Source organism: Panthera leo, chromosome D1, assembly GCF_018350215.1.
Source record: "Panthera leo isolate Ple1 chromosome D1, P.leo_Ple1_pat1.1, whole genome shotgun sequence".
NCBI lineage: Eukaryota > Metazoa > Chordata > Mammalia > Carnivora > Felidae > Panthera > Panthera leo.
In genome coordinates, this window is record NC_056688.1 from 58,812,628 (window position 1) to 58,825,298 (window position 12,671).

Genomic DNA, 12,671 nt, shown 5'->3' on the forward strand with positions numbered 1-12,671 from the left:
TGGCTCGTCGCTGTGCTTGTTTCCCACCTGCCCGGGCATGACCACTGACCACTGACCACTGTCACCTTTAATCCCCTTGTTCTAGGGTTCATTTTGTTAATTTTATTATTGATCCCCTGGCCTTTGCCCCTTTAGACATCCCCTCATTTCCCCTTGTGTAGCTGGAGTATGTGTCAGGTCGTCACCCCTTCCTCCTGTCCATGGTGTGTTCTGTTTTCCTGTGTCTGTTCCTTAGTTCACTCATCCATTCACGTGTCCTTGTTACATGTTCATTCTGCCATTTGCTCCAGGCTATTTGGCTACCATTCACTGCTCTAATAGAAGTGGGTCTGGCCGGAAACCCTGGTTCAGGGTTCAGAGGGTGAGGTTCTACTGTGTGACCTTCAGCCTAAGGCCCCTTTGGTACCACCTGCATTGGTAGAGGATCTGATGCTCTCCAGTCGTCACATAAGGAAGGGGGAGAGGTTCCTGGGTCTCAGACCGCAGGGCTGTGGGCCTCAGAGTGGAGGATGGAAGGTTGGGGGTTGAGGGTGACGGTCATCAGACTCAAGTGCAGTGGAGGGACTAGGTCCTGTGATTTGAGCCTTCCCTAGGTCACTTTGAAGACCTCACACCTGTGTTAACAGAAAAGGTGGGGCTCCCGGTCCTTTGCCAGTGGTCAGATACCAGTACCTGGTACTGTGTTCCATCTGGCTGCTTGGAGCTCTAGGCTTTGAGACCTAGAGGGATGCCTGGACCTCACCTGTTCTCTGTGGCCTCCAGGTACCTCTGCTGCCTGAGGGCCATCCCTGCTATCAGGTGGGGAGGAAGGCTCTGTGCTCTGCCCTTTTCTGGTGTTTCTACATCCTATATGAATTTGGGGCTGGGAAGTTCTCTCCAAGGTTTGGTCCCGTCCTCCCCTCCCGGGAAATGACTTGCCTTAGCCTTGTCAGGAAGACACAGCCTACGTGGCATCAACTCTTTGCTAGAGGGGCAGGGTGAATGTCCAGTGAAGGGTTGGCAAGAGATTCTATAACTCACCAAGACTTGGGTTCTAATCCCAGGCTTGTCCAATACTGGCTTTGTAACTTTGAACAAGTCCTGGAACTACTTGGAGCTTCATATCCTAATCCCTAACCTGGGTGATGATTTTTTGCCTTCAAGGAGAGGTATGAGGATTTAGGTAAAAGGAATAAGATGCCCAGCACTGGGCTTGGCATGTAGTAGGTGCTCAAATTAATGACTTCTAATTTCAGAGTCAATCCCCACGTCCCATCTTGGTGAGAGCTGTTTTTCCAAGTATCTCCATCAGGCATTTGGAGAAATAGAAGCATAGAGAAGTTAAGAAGTTAAGGTCTTTGGCTTGGCTGGCTCCAGAGGTGACAGGGACCCAGGACCCAGGAATTCCTGCTAAACCCAGGGCCCTCATCTGTGTATGTGCTGGCAGGATAGGCAGAAATCTCCCAATCTTGGCCAATGAAGATGCCTTGGTTCCAGGACCTCAGGCTGTAGGTAGCCTTCTGCCAAGGGATCCTTGAGCTCTCTGACAGGGTAGGACTCTTCCCCACCAGCCTGCCCCATGGGGACGTGTGCCTAGGGAGGGAAGTGGGATATCCTCAGAGAATGAGGTGCAAAAGGACTTCCAGGAGGAGGAGGTCAGGGCCCTAGGTCGTCCTGCCTCCTAAAGTCTCTTTCCACCCTGGGGGTCTGGACCCCTGGGACGGGAGTGGGGTGGGAGTGAGGGGTGGGAGTGAGGGTGTAGAGTCTCCAGGAGAAGGGTGGCAAGAGGCAGGGAGCCTCAGGAAGAGATGGAGACACAGCGGTTGGGGTTGTGGAGGTAGACCTGAGCCTCAAGAGACAGACGGACATGCAAGCAGCGAGAGGGGCTGAGAGACGCACAGTCTGACCTGTCCGCTAGGCGGGCCAGGCCAGCTGACTCAAAGATCGCTACTAGGCGGGGCCGAAGAGGGGGCGGGTCCCTGTGCCTTCCCCGCCCTCCGCTCCCCGGGGCATCACGTGGGGGCCGGCGGAAGCGCCCGGCGGGGTGGGCGCGTCCCGCTTGCGGTCGCGAGTTTACGGCGGCTTGAGTCCGTGGCGGCGCCGGGACCCCGGTCCCCGGGTCCGCACGTGGAATCTTCGCCCAGAACAGGTAAGTGCGGCTGCTGGGGCCCCTTCCGTCCGCCGCCGTTTCGGCAGGTGTTGTCCGGAGTTTCCCCATTTCGCAGAAGGGAAAGCTGAGGCCGCACGCCGACCGTGCCCTCGGCGTCCACTTCCGCGGGTGTTTCTTCTGTCAGTTGTCGTCTCTGTCTAGTGATAGGGATGAGGGTCGCCTCCTGAGGATGCGTGGTCGGGCCAGAGGTGGCAGGGGAGGAGCGCGAACCGGCGGGAGAGGGGACTTCCAGCTCTTAGTCCTTTGGTATGAAGGCTTCCAGGAGCCGGAGCCAGCCAGCCCTCCGGCGCCTTGCTTTTCTCATCTGTGTGAAATGAAGGCTCCAGTGGCTCTCGTCTCGTTGAGCGCGGAGACCCTTACAGCTCTGAGCATTCGTATGATCCTGTGCCCTGTACCTGGGGCTCCGGTGACCTTGGGCAGACTACTTCCGGTCTCTGCGCCTCAATTCCCCACCAGTAAATGGAGGCGTGACGTCCCAAGAGCCCCTACCTGGCCCAATTGCTGGAAAAAGAGGTGTGTGTTCACTGAATGGGGTCAAGCCGGGAGAGGGTTATTGGCACTGGAGAGAGCTGGCTTGGAGTGCAGCCTGGGGGCATAGGGTGGGTGTTTGGTCCCAGATCTCCAAGGGTGGTTTTTTGGTGTTTGGGGAACTCTGGTCAGGAGCCATTACAGTGTGGCTTTTGGCATATGCATTTCCCTCCTCCAAAGTTCCGGTCCTGGGGAGGCTTCCCTGATCTCCAGGCTTGGTTGGGGGTGGGGAGGTGCTACAGGGTGGTACAGATTTGTGGAGGTGCTCAGAAAGGACTTGACTGTGTGCTGAGTGAGCACCCAAGTCCAGACAGAGGCATCCAGGATGTCTGTCCTTGGAGAGCAGAGAGTGTCCAGGTTAGGGGAGACCTCCCAGCAAGCTCATTACAGAGTCACAGAGACAAGTGCAGACAGGTACTGAGGTAGAATCAGGGACTGGGACTCTTGGAGGCCCAGGGAAGAAGAGATGACTGGAATGGGCCTTGGCAGTTAACTGGCAATTAACAAGGATAAGGACCTTCCAGAGGACAGCACAGCTTGTGCAAAACCAGGAACGTTCATGGTATATATGAGAAATGGCAAGGAGATGGGTGTGACTGGAAGGGGTAGCTGGAGCTGGGTGTAGAGAACTCATCCCTGTGTTCCATGGCTGGTTAGGGATTGTCCAGACCCTGCCTCCCCATTCACCACTTGCTCACAGGAGTAGGGCAAAAGGTGAGGTGGAAGTGGGCAGAGGCCACCAGGGACCCAGATTGCCCCCACGCTTCATTGGGAGCATTCAGGCCCTCCCATTCAGCCCCAGCCGCACCCCCACCACCTCTCAGGCTCCAGCCATACTTTTGTGCACCTGAAACCTCAGCCCTTTGTGCAGGTTGCTTGTCTTCCCCACCCTCTTTCCCTAGAAATTTTCTCCCCATCCAAATCTCCTAGGTCCTTCGGAACTTCACAGGTGGGCTGCTTATTTCCTCCTCCTGCCTAGCCTTTCAGTCCTGCTTAGGGGCACAGCTTAGGAAAGATCTCCTTGGAGCTCTGTGGGGAAGGGGCCTGCAGAGCAATGGGGATGACTGGGATGTGGGGTAGTCCCTATACAGCCACCAAATACTACATGACCCTGCAAGTCCCCAAACTTCTCAGAGCCTCCATTTCTCCATCTGCAGGATGGGGTGATAAGTCTTCGTCTCATGCTCCAGAGAGAGACTGCTGGGGTAAGAATTGGGCCTGAGTCTAAATCCTGTCTGTGGCAGTGAGTGTTTGAATGAAGAAAAGAGAGAACCTAGAGGGAAGGGGTCAGTTCAGAGGGGTAAGGGGCCTCTGAGAGTCCTAGGGGCTAGTGGTAAACTAGCCTAGTGTCAGAGTAGGGCATCAGCTGAAGAGAGGGGAGTCCCTTCTGTTCTCTGGGGCCCTCCCCTCCCCACCCCTCTCTTCCTTTAGCCAAGCTCAAAGCCAGCCGGCCGATGCCCAAACAAGTAGCCTCTGTTCCCAGGGTGGGGGGAGGGGAGGCAGGCCCTGGGCTCCAGGCCCGCCTGTCCAGCACTGACCCTGCCGCTCACCCCCCCATCCCCCGCCCTTCACTCTGGATCTTAACCCTTGGGCGTCTGGGATGGGCCCTGGGTTGCTTGAGGGCTCATACCCCTTGCCCACCAGCTGTCCCTCCACCCAAATTTAGGCTCTCAAGGGTTCTGTTGAAGCAAGAGGGGATGCTGTAGGACATGAGCTGGAAATGAAAAAGGAAGGAGGGAGCGGAGGTGGGAGCAGATAATATAGTCACGGACACTCAGAGACCACTTGGCCCAGAAGCTTTTTTCACAGATGGAGAGACTGAAGCCAAGGGTCAGAGATCAGACCAGGATCACACATTGAGCCTTGGTGGGGGTCAGGACTGATCCAACTCCTGGTCTGAGCCCTCATGGGGAAAGAAGAGGGAAAGGGAGGGAGCTCTTCTTGATGTGAGTACCTATCATGTGCCTGACGCTGCACGTTTGTGCTTTTTATTTAACCTCACATCGTTCCATGAGACAGGGATCACCTTCCTGTAACATAGGGGAAGAGACTGAGAAAGAGCTGAGTAATCACATCTGCGAGAAAGATGTCAGTAAATAGACACATAGCACTGGTGTAGGCACTTTCATGTATATTAACCACTTTTGTCCTCCCGAAACCCCAGAAGTTAGGTACCATTCTGCAGATAAAAAGACTGAGGCATAGAGAGGTTAAGTAATTTGCCTAAATCATAGCAAATAAGTGGTAGAGGCAGGATCAGGACCCAGGAGTTTGTTGGCCTCCCTCGGCCTGATTTCCTCTCCCCTAGCCTGACCTTACTCCTTGAGCTCAGTCCAGGGTCCCACTCAGTGAGGGGCTTTCCCCTGGATGGTGGCCAAGGCAGCCTTGAGCAGAGTGTGACCCCAGCCAAGCAGACGCAGCCCTCGCTTAGGAGTAGAGTCCAGTCCCTTGGGTGGCCCCTCTCACCCCCTGCTCCAGTCTCAGTCTGCCTGGACTCATCCCCTTTCACAGCCCCGCACAGAGGGGTGTTTCATATTTCAGGAAGGGGTTCTGTGCTAAGCACGAGGATATGAGGGCCCTCAGAGATCCCCTACGAGTACAATGCCCACAAAGCTCAGGGCCTTCTGCTGACTCGACACCAGAACGCCCAGCCCTGATCAGAGAGGCTATCTTGGCCACTTACCCTTGCTGCCATCAGGCCCCCAGACCTGTACGTTCCAATGAGGGCTCTGGGGAGGACGGCCCAAAGAGGCAGATGACCCCGGGTGTCAGGGACAGCTGGGGGTGGGGGACGGGGGCAGTGCATGGTTGGTCTTCCACATGACCTTCCTGTGGAATTTTTCCCTGTCTCAGCCTTTGGAACATAGAAGGTCTGTCCTGTAATGAGGACATCTGTCCCAGACATCGGGAAAATCAGAGTGGGTGGGAGGGGATGTGGAATTAAGTGACCAGTTTGATAACAGAATTATTGTTTAATGGTAGTGATAATAGTGGCAGTAGCTGCTGTTTCTTGGAGGCTTAGTACGTGCCGAGTACTGTGGAAGCATTTTTTGGTATCGATTTAATCCTCAACAGTTCTCTTGGAGTATGTGCCAGTTCCCATTTTACAGATGAGGAAACAGGCCCAGAAAGGTAAAGTGATTTGCCTGAGACCATCCATTACATAGAAGAGCTGGGAGCCTGAATTCCTCCTCTCCACAATGAGAACTGTGAGCACCGGGAGACACTGCAGACAGAGGAGATCCCAACCCCGTTCTACCCTGGGAGCTCCTAGTCTGGGTCGCAGGCAGTAGAGGGCCACCTGGTCACGTGACGTTGCTGGCACCCAGCTGTGAGGATGGCATGCCTGCAAGGGCATCCTGCTTGTAGATGGGACTGACCGCTAGCAAGCCCTGAGCCCGCCCACGGGCCCGCCTCTAGGATGATGAGCATCTCTTGGAGACCTGCTCACTGCTCTCATCCTGTCCCGGCAGCCCTGGGCTTTGTTGAATACAGTGGTTCCCCCAGCCCCCATTTTGCTGATGAAGAAACTGAGGTCAGTAGAAGTTAAGTGACTTGCCCGTGTGGTCTCTCAGCCGAGGAAAGGGAGAGCTAGAGCCGGCACCCAGGCAGAGGCTCTGAGGCCTGCAGTCCACCTCCCTACCTGGGCCCCGGTCAGGGCCTCCTGGGCCTCTGAAGCCCTGAGCTTCCCTCAGACACTGCCCACCTGCCTTGTCACAGGGTCCAGATCTTTCTCCCTGACTGAACCGAGAACCTGAGTCCTCTTAAGGTGCCTGGGATATGGAACAACTGGATGTCAGTGACTGGATGAACAAACCTGGGAAACATGGTTCCAGAGCTGAGAGCCAAGAAGCAGGCACCAGCTGTGGTCAACAGTGTGGTGCTCAGTACCAGCGGGGTCCAGAGGACGATTCAGGGGTCAAGAGGCCACCCTACTCAGATGACAGGAGGGAGAAATGTGGCAAAATCTTCTTCCTTATTATCTTCATTGTGAGGGCAAAAAATGTGTGTGGAAGGGGGAGAAAGAGGAGGGTTGGGCCCTCTCACTGCTACTCCTCTGTCCCCATTCCCAGGGCAAGGAACTCGAGGTCACAACTTGGGATCTCAGCTGCTCGGGTCTCCTGGGAGAGTCTGGCCTGGCCGGGCCAGTCCTGGGGCAGGTCAGCCCCCAGGAAGGGGGAGCTATCACTGCATCTTGCTACTCCGTATGTCTGGGTCTCCTTTGCTTCCTTCCTTACTGCCCGAGAGGGCACTGCCCTGCTCCTGGACATCCTCTTCACCCTTTACCTCCTTTCCACAAAATGCCAGGGCCTGGGCTCTGGAGTCCTGTCCCTGACCTCTGGTTCAATGAGAGGCTTTGGACTGATCACTTCAATGAATTCAGCATCCCTCGATCTTCAGAGAGGGAGCAAGAAGCAGCAGTTTCCACAGCAGTCTCTAGGTGTGGACAGATCAGGACAGGAACCAATCAAACAGAGCAGGTGAGGTGGGGTAGAGGGCCTTCTTCGTTCCGCTTCACTCCCACCCACCCTCTCCTCACATTGAGCAGCTGGGATTTTAGGATTCTGAGTCTGAGATTCTAGGCATTGGGGATTCAAGGATTCTAGAGCTTTGTGTGCTGGCGATTCCCAGCCTCTGAATTTCCAAAAATCTGGGTTCCAAGAGCCTGCAAAGCCTCGAATTGGGCTGGGTAGACCCTAAGTTGAGGCTGAGTCCTGTGCCACACCTTGGCCGGCTGGTACCAGACAGACAAGGCCCGGAGTTTCTCAGCATTGCTTCTGGAGGCCTGTGGCACAGCTGACCCCCAGGTTCTGTGTGCTGTCTATACCCACCACCCCCAGCATGTGCACCCAGCTGTCTCCTTTCAAGAAATCCGAGAACCGGACCCTGGAAGGGACGAGGTGGTAGCGGAAGAGATAGCCATCTTGGTGGAGAATGGGGAGGGAATGGACAGGGGCCACAACTCCTCTTCATTTGCTGGCAGTGGGGCTGTCGTGCTGGATACCAGGATGGGGTTAAGGGGAGGCCCAGGGAGGGCTGATGGCTGGTTGGGTCACAGAGCAAGGTCTGGGTCACACTGCTGGGGGAGCCAGGTCCTCCCAGGGCCAACGTGGAATGTGGCTCAGCAGGCCCAGGTCCAGTCTTGGAGGGCAGAGCCAGGCTCAAGGGCCCTGACAGAGTGGTGGACAGAGACCTGAGCCTGGGAGCCAGAAGGGAGGCACCCTGCCCCTCCTTGGGGCAGGGACGCCGGGCCTTGGCTCAGGACCTTTGGATATTTCACAATGCTGCCACCCCCACCCACTCCTTCCGGTGCCCATCTGAGCCTATGGGCATAGCAGCTGCCCTCAAAGGGCCTTGGGCATGAGAGTGGGAGCTGCCTCGTGGGGAGGAGACCTGTTTCCTCCCCATGAGGGAAGTGCCTTCCTCCTGGAAGACTTCCTGACTGGGTAAGCTCCTTCCTCGGTTGTGCTTCCCATCTCCTTTCTGCTCCACGTCCTTCTGGGCAGGCACCGTGCGTGTGTCCGTGTGTGAACGTGTGTGCTCCTGGGCCCAGACGCGTTCTTGGAGGACCTGCGATTTTGCCTGCGTGCAGGTGTTAGCATTCCATGTCCCGGTGGATTGGAGTAGGAAGTGCCAGGCTTTGCACTCCTTGATATGCGAACTGGGTGAGGCTTTTTTTTTCCTTTAAGTTTACTTATTTATTTTGAGAGAGAGAGCCATCAGAGGAGGGACAGAGAGAGAGGGAGAGAGGGAATCCCAAGCAGGCTCTGTGCTATGAGTGCAAAGCTCAACACGGGGCTCGATCCCATGAACCATGAGATCACGACCTGAGCCGAAATGAAGAGCCAGACGCTCAACCAACTGAGCCACCCAGGTGCCCCCTGGGTAAGGCTTTTATCTGTTTGAGTGGGGACCTTCATCCAGGCAGGCCGCTGTCAGTCTGCAGCTGAAATACCATAGTTTGTTCCCCAAAGCCACCCCAGCAGCCTGGTGGGGAGAAAGGGGCCTCCCGGAGGGCAGGGGTGGGGACTGGGCTTTGCCAGATGACAACAGGACGGCTTTGGGGTGGGGTCCGTCTTACTTGCTGAAGGGGTGCCAGAGCCTCAGCTGAAGGCCTGCCTCTCCCCTCAGACTGGGGCTCTTCCTCCTCCTCCTGTCTCCTCAGCTCTAAAGATGGATGTGCTAAGTCTAGGGAGACCAAAGATTCAGGGAGCATCTAGTTGTTCTAGTGGTTCTGTTCCAGTTTCTGTTTCAGGACGTGAACCAGGACACTCATCTGCCTCTACTGCCAGTGGCCTGAAAACCCACATCTTTCAGTGCTGGGCTGGCCTAGCCTATGTGGAGTAGGGGGGTTGCTCTAGTAACTTCGAGGTTACCTGAGGGGACTGTCCCCTCCCAGTTCTTCCAAGAAACAGGCTAGTGGAAGGACGGAGGGGTTCAGTCTGGGGGGTCTAGGTCCTGGTCCTGACTGGTTAGTTTAGTTTCTTGCACCGCTCTAGGGCTCACTTTCCTCTTCTGGAAGAGGGGAGGGTTGGATAAGGTGGTTCCTAAGTGCCTAAGGGGCAGGTGGTTGGGGGGTGTGGAAAGCTGGGGGAAGGCAGGGCTGGGTGTGTAGTAGACAGGAGGTTAGAGCTGTAACTGGGTGAGCACAAGGGGAATGAGAAGTGCCTGATTTAGGAGGCCAGAAGCCAGGTTCCAGCCACACTCTGGCCACTGATGGCAGTGTGACCTCAGGCAAGTCATCACTTGCCTGGGCTACTTGCTTTCTGTGTATAAAATTGGGAGATGCTCATTCAGTCAACAGAAATTCACTGTGTGCCAACCTCAGGCTGGTAGTAGGGGATGCAGGGTAATCAGATCCTGGTCCTGCTTTCGAGGAACACCCAGCCAGGTCTGGCGTGAGAGTGTGTGTGTGTATATGTGACACAGTCACAGATAGTGACATCCCAATGTGATCAGGACTGTGGCCATGGGAGTCAGAGACTGCTCCCCAGAGCACGTGACACTTGGACTTGAAAGGCAAAGTAGAGAATGATGTTCCAAGCAGAGGGAACAGTATAAGCAAAGACCTGAAGGTAAAGTGTCAGGCAGCAGGAGTGGAGGGAATGAGATGGGTGAGGAGTAAGAGGCAGGAGCCGGAGGGTGGAGTCCCTTTGAACCCTTCTGGGTGTTAGTCATGGAAGGGGTAGGCATGGCAGAGAGGGTGGGGGCTGGTCTCTGAGACTCCTGGAAGTCTAGGGAGGTTCTGACCTGCTCTGGAGAATGGTTGAGGGGTGGGCAGCACCAGGGGGTCTGAGAGTCAGCACTTCCTCTCTGTGGGTGAGGGCTCCCCGAGTAGTGTTTGTCAGGCCAGCACAGCAGGAAGTAGCTAGGGCAGCCTCAGGTGGAGAGAAAGGGCAAGCCTAGCCACAGAGGGGGCCAAGGAACCTCAGAGTTGAATCTTTGACTCCTAAAACTCCAGTCTGAACCTTGACACCTGCTTCGTCCAATCATCCCTCTCCCTACCCGTGTCACAGGCCCCTGTACCAAGCTCACCTGACTGAGGTGAGCCAGGCCTGTGTGGACATCCATTCATCCATTCTTCCAGTGGCCAAACGCGTCTAGCCGCTGGGGATAGGGCTGTGAATGAGACAGTGCCCTTGTCCTCCAGTTGAGGATACTGACAATGAACAAATAAATATGTAATACAGTAGTGTAATCCAACAGTGATAAGTGGCATCCAAATATGTAATCCAATAGTGATAAGTGAGATGCTGAAAATCACACAGGATCAGGGACTCATAGGGGCACATTTTTAGGTAGAGTGTTCAGGGAATGATGGTCTTGCATTTGAGAAAATGCTGGGAAAAGTATGGGAGTGAGTCATCAGATGTCTGGAAAAGCATTCCAGGCAGAAGGAGCGCCAGTGCCCAAATCTGAGGTAAGAGCACACAGAGTGGGTTGGAATAGCAGGAAGGAGACAGAGGCAGTAGGGACAGACCATGGACCCTGGTAGGCCATGTGCTGGCTTTGGCTTTTAGTCTGAGGGAGGTGGGAAGTCACTGGGGAGTGAGAACTGGTCAGATTTGGGCTGTATTTCGAAGGCATACGTTTATTCCTCCGAAGCCTGCAAGGTGGAGCTGTCATAATCCCCATTATACAGATGGTAAAATAGAGACTTAGAAGTTATGTGAATTTCCCAGTCTCCCAGTGGTAGGCACCCCAGTGCGCCTGACTATCTGCCTGCCCCACGATGCATCCCCGAAGCACCTTGCTTACTCATCCAGGAGGGTGCTTCCTGTTGTCTGGACAGCAAGGGCAAGTGTCTTAGCATAGCCTTCAAGGCCCTTCTTAGCTTGCTCCTTCTCTCTTGCCCACCTGACCTCCCTGAATCTGCCCTGCTTTCTGCCTGTCTCTGCACTGTGCCCTATGAGGAGATGAGTAGAAAGAGGGGCCCAGGCAGCCCTTTGTTCAGATTCTGGCTCCTGTGTTATTTTAGGCAGGTTACTTAACTTTTCTGAGGCTTTGTTTTTTTCTCATCTGTAAAGTAGGCTAAAAAACCATCCACTTTCTAGACTGTCATGAGGAAACAATCCGTGTACTGTGTTTAGCACAGTGCCTGATGGTAAGCACTCCATAATCACAGCCTTCTGTTGTTTTAGACAGGGATGGCTGGGTCATATAAGTGGGTTAGAATGTTCTCTGTGAGTTGGAGAGGAGAGGCTGAGTCAGGGAATCTTCCTATATGTTGTCTGACTATATAGTTGGGGAGGCTGAGATCACACATGAAATTGGAGGCCAGAGCCTTTGCAGCTGGTCCTTTCTAGCCCCTGCCCTGCCAGTCTGCTCACCTCTACCCCATCAGCACAGACCACTTCCCCTTTCAGGGGCCAGCAAGCAAGGGGCCTGCTTATCTTCTGGCTTCTCCATTCCAGGGGCCACCTGGGGGGATGGCAGGTTCGGGTCCCTGTTCTCCAGGGCTGCTAGTTCCAGGACGTAAGGGAGCCCACCAAGTCTCTCCTCCTGGATGAGTGAGCACATCAGGTTCTGGGGCAACTCGGGATAGAGTCAGGCAGCCTTCTGTCCCTCTCCCCAGGGCCAGGGCTAGCCCTCAACCCTTCTGAGGGTCCCGGTACCTGACTCTTGTTCTGTCTGCTCCTGCTGCCTGGGAGTCTGTCAGTAGACCTGTGTACTCCCACCCAGCATGTGGTCAGCCCTGTTTCTTCCTGTTTCACACTCACTCATTTGTAGTGTTAAGAACCCCTTCTCTCCCCGACCCCTGTCTTAGGGGGCAGTGGACACACAGAAGGATCTTTCTGGGGTTACCCTGTGGCACCTTGGGCCTCCCCCTTACCCAGCACTTTCGTTGAGGGAGGTGCTCCCTGCCCTGCCTGGGAAGCCCCCAGCTCAGTAGAGGACTGTCTGTGACTGAACCAGGGGACCAGGCCACAGTCCAGTGTGCTCCTGCTGGGGGTGTCCCAGGTCTCCACGGTGCTATGGGGCTGATCTGAGCTGCACCTGAACGGTGACATGGGCTGGAGCACGGGGAACGTGGATGTGGGCGAGGGCTCTGGGGTAGGGTTAGGTGAGGAGCTCTGCCTTGGGGACAGTTACAAGGTAGGCTGGTGGGTGTGCTGGCTAAAGGTGGGCTGAGGACAGAAGAAGGGAAGAGGGCCCAGAGATCCAGACTGGGCCTGGGGAGGCCTGGGGTGGATGGGAGCAGTGGGATAGAGAGGGGGTGTGTGTCAAAACAAGGTAATGAAGAGCTATAGGAGAAATGGGAGGGGGTGGTCCAGAATGGTCCATTTGGAGACGGTTGGCCAAGTCATATGTCATAGACTTTGACAAGGCCTAAACCCCAAGTCATTGTTCGGCTTCGTGTATTTGCAAGTGAGGTACTCCAGATATTCACACTTCATCCCATACCTTTCTCCCTATCTGACCCTCTCTAGGGTGGGGCTTGGGCATGAGGGGGCCCTGGGTGAGGTTTGGGGGGAACGTGGGTGACGCTCGG

General features: G+C 55.2%; 1 protein-coding gene across 3 annotated transcripts in view; it reads left to right on the plus strand.

Annotated features, from left to right (window-relative positions):
* The first annotated feature begins 2,026 nt into the window (after positions 1-2,026).
* The window catches only part of ARAP1 (ArfGAP with RhoGAP domain, ankyrin repeat and PH domain 1), a 68,905-nt gene continuing 58,260 nt past the window's right edge, over positions 2,027-12,671 (plus strand). For 2 of the 3 annotated variants that reach the window (XM_042905347.1, XM_042905344.1), the window contains exon 1: positions 2,027-2,128. The gene's annotated coding sequence lies outside the window, so the exon portion shown is untranslated. The remainder of the gene's footprint in view (positions 2,129-12,671) is intronic. The other variant, XM_042905346.1, reaches the window with a different exon arrangement.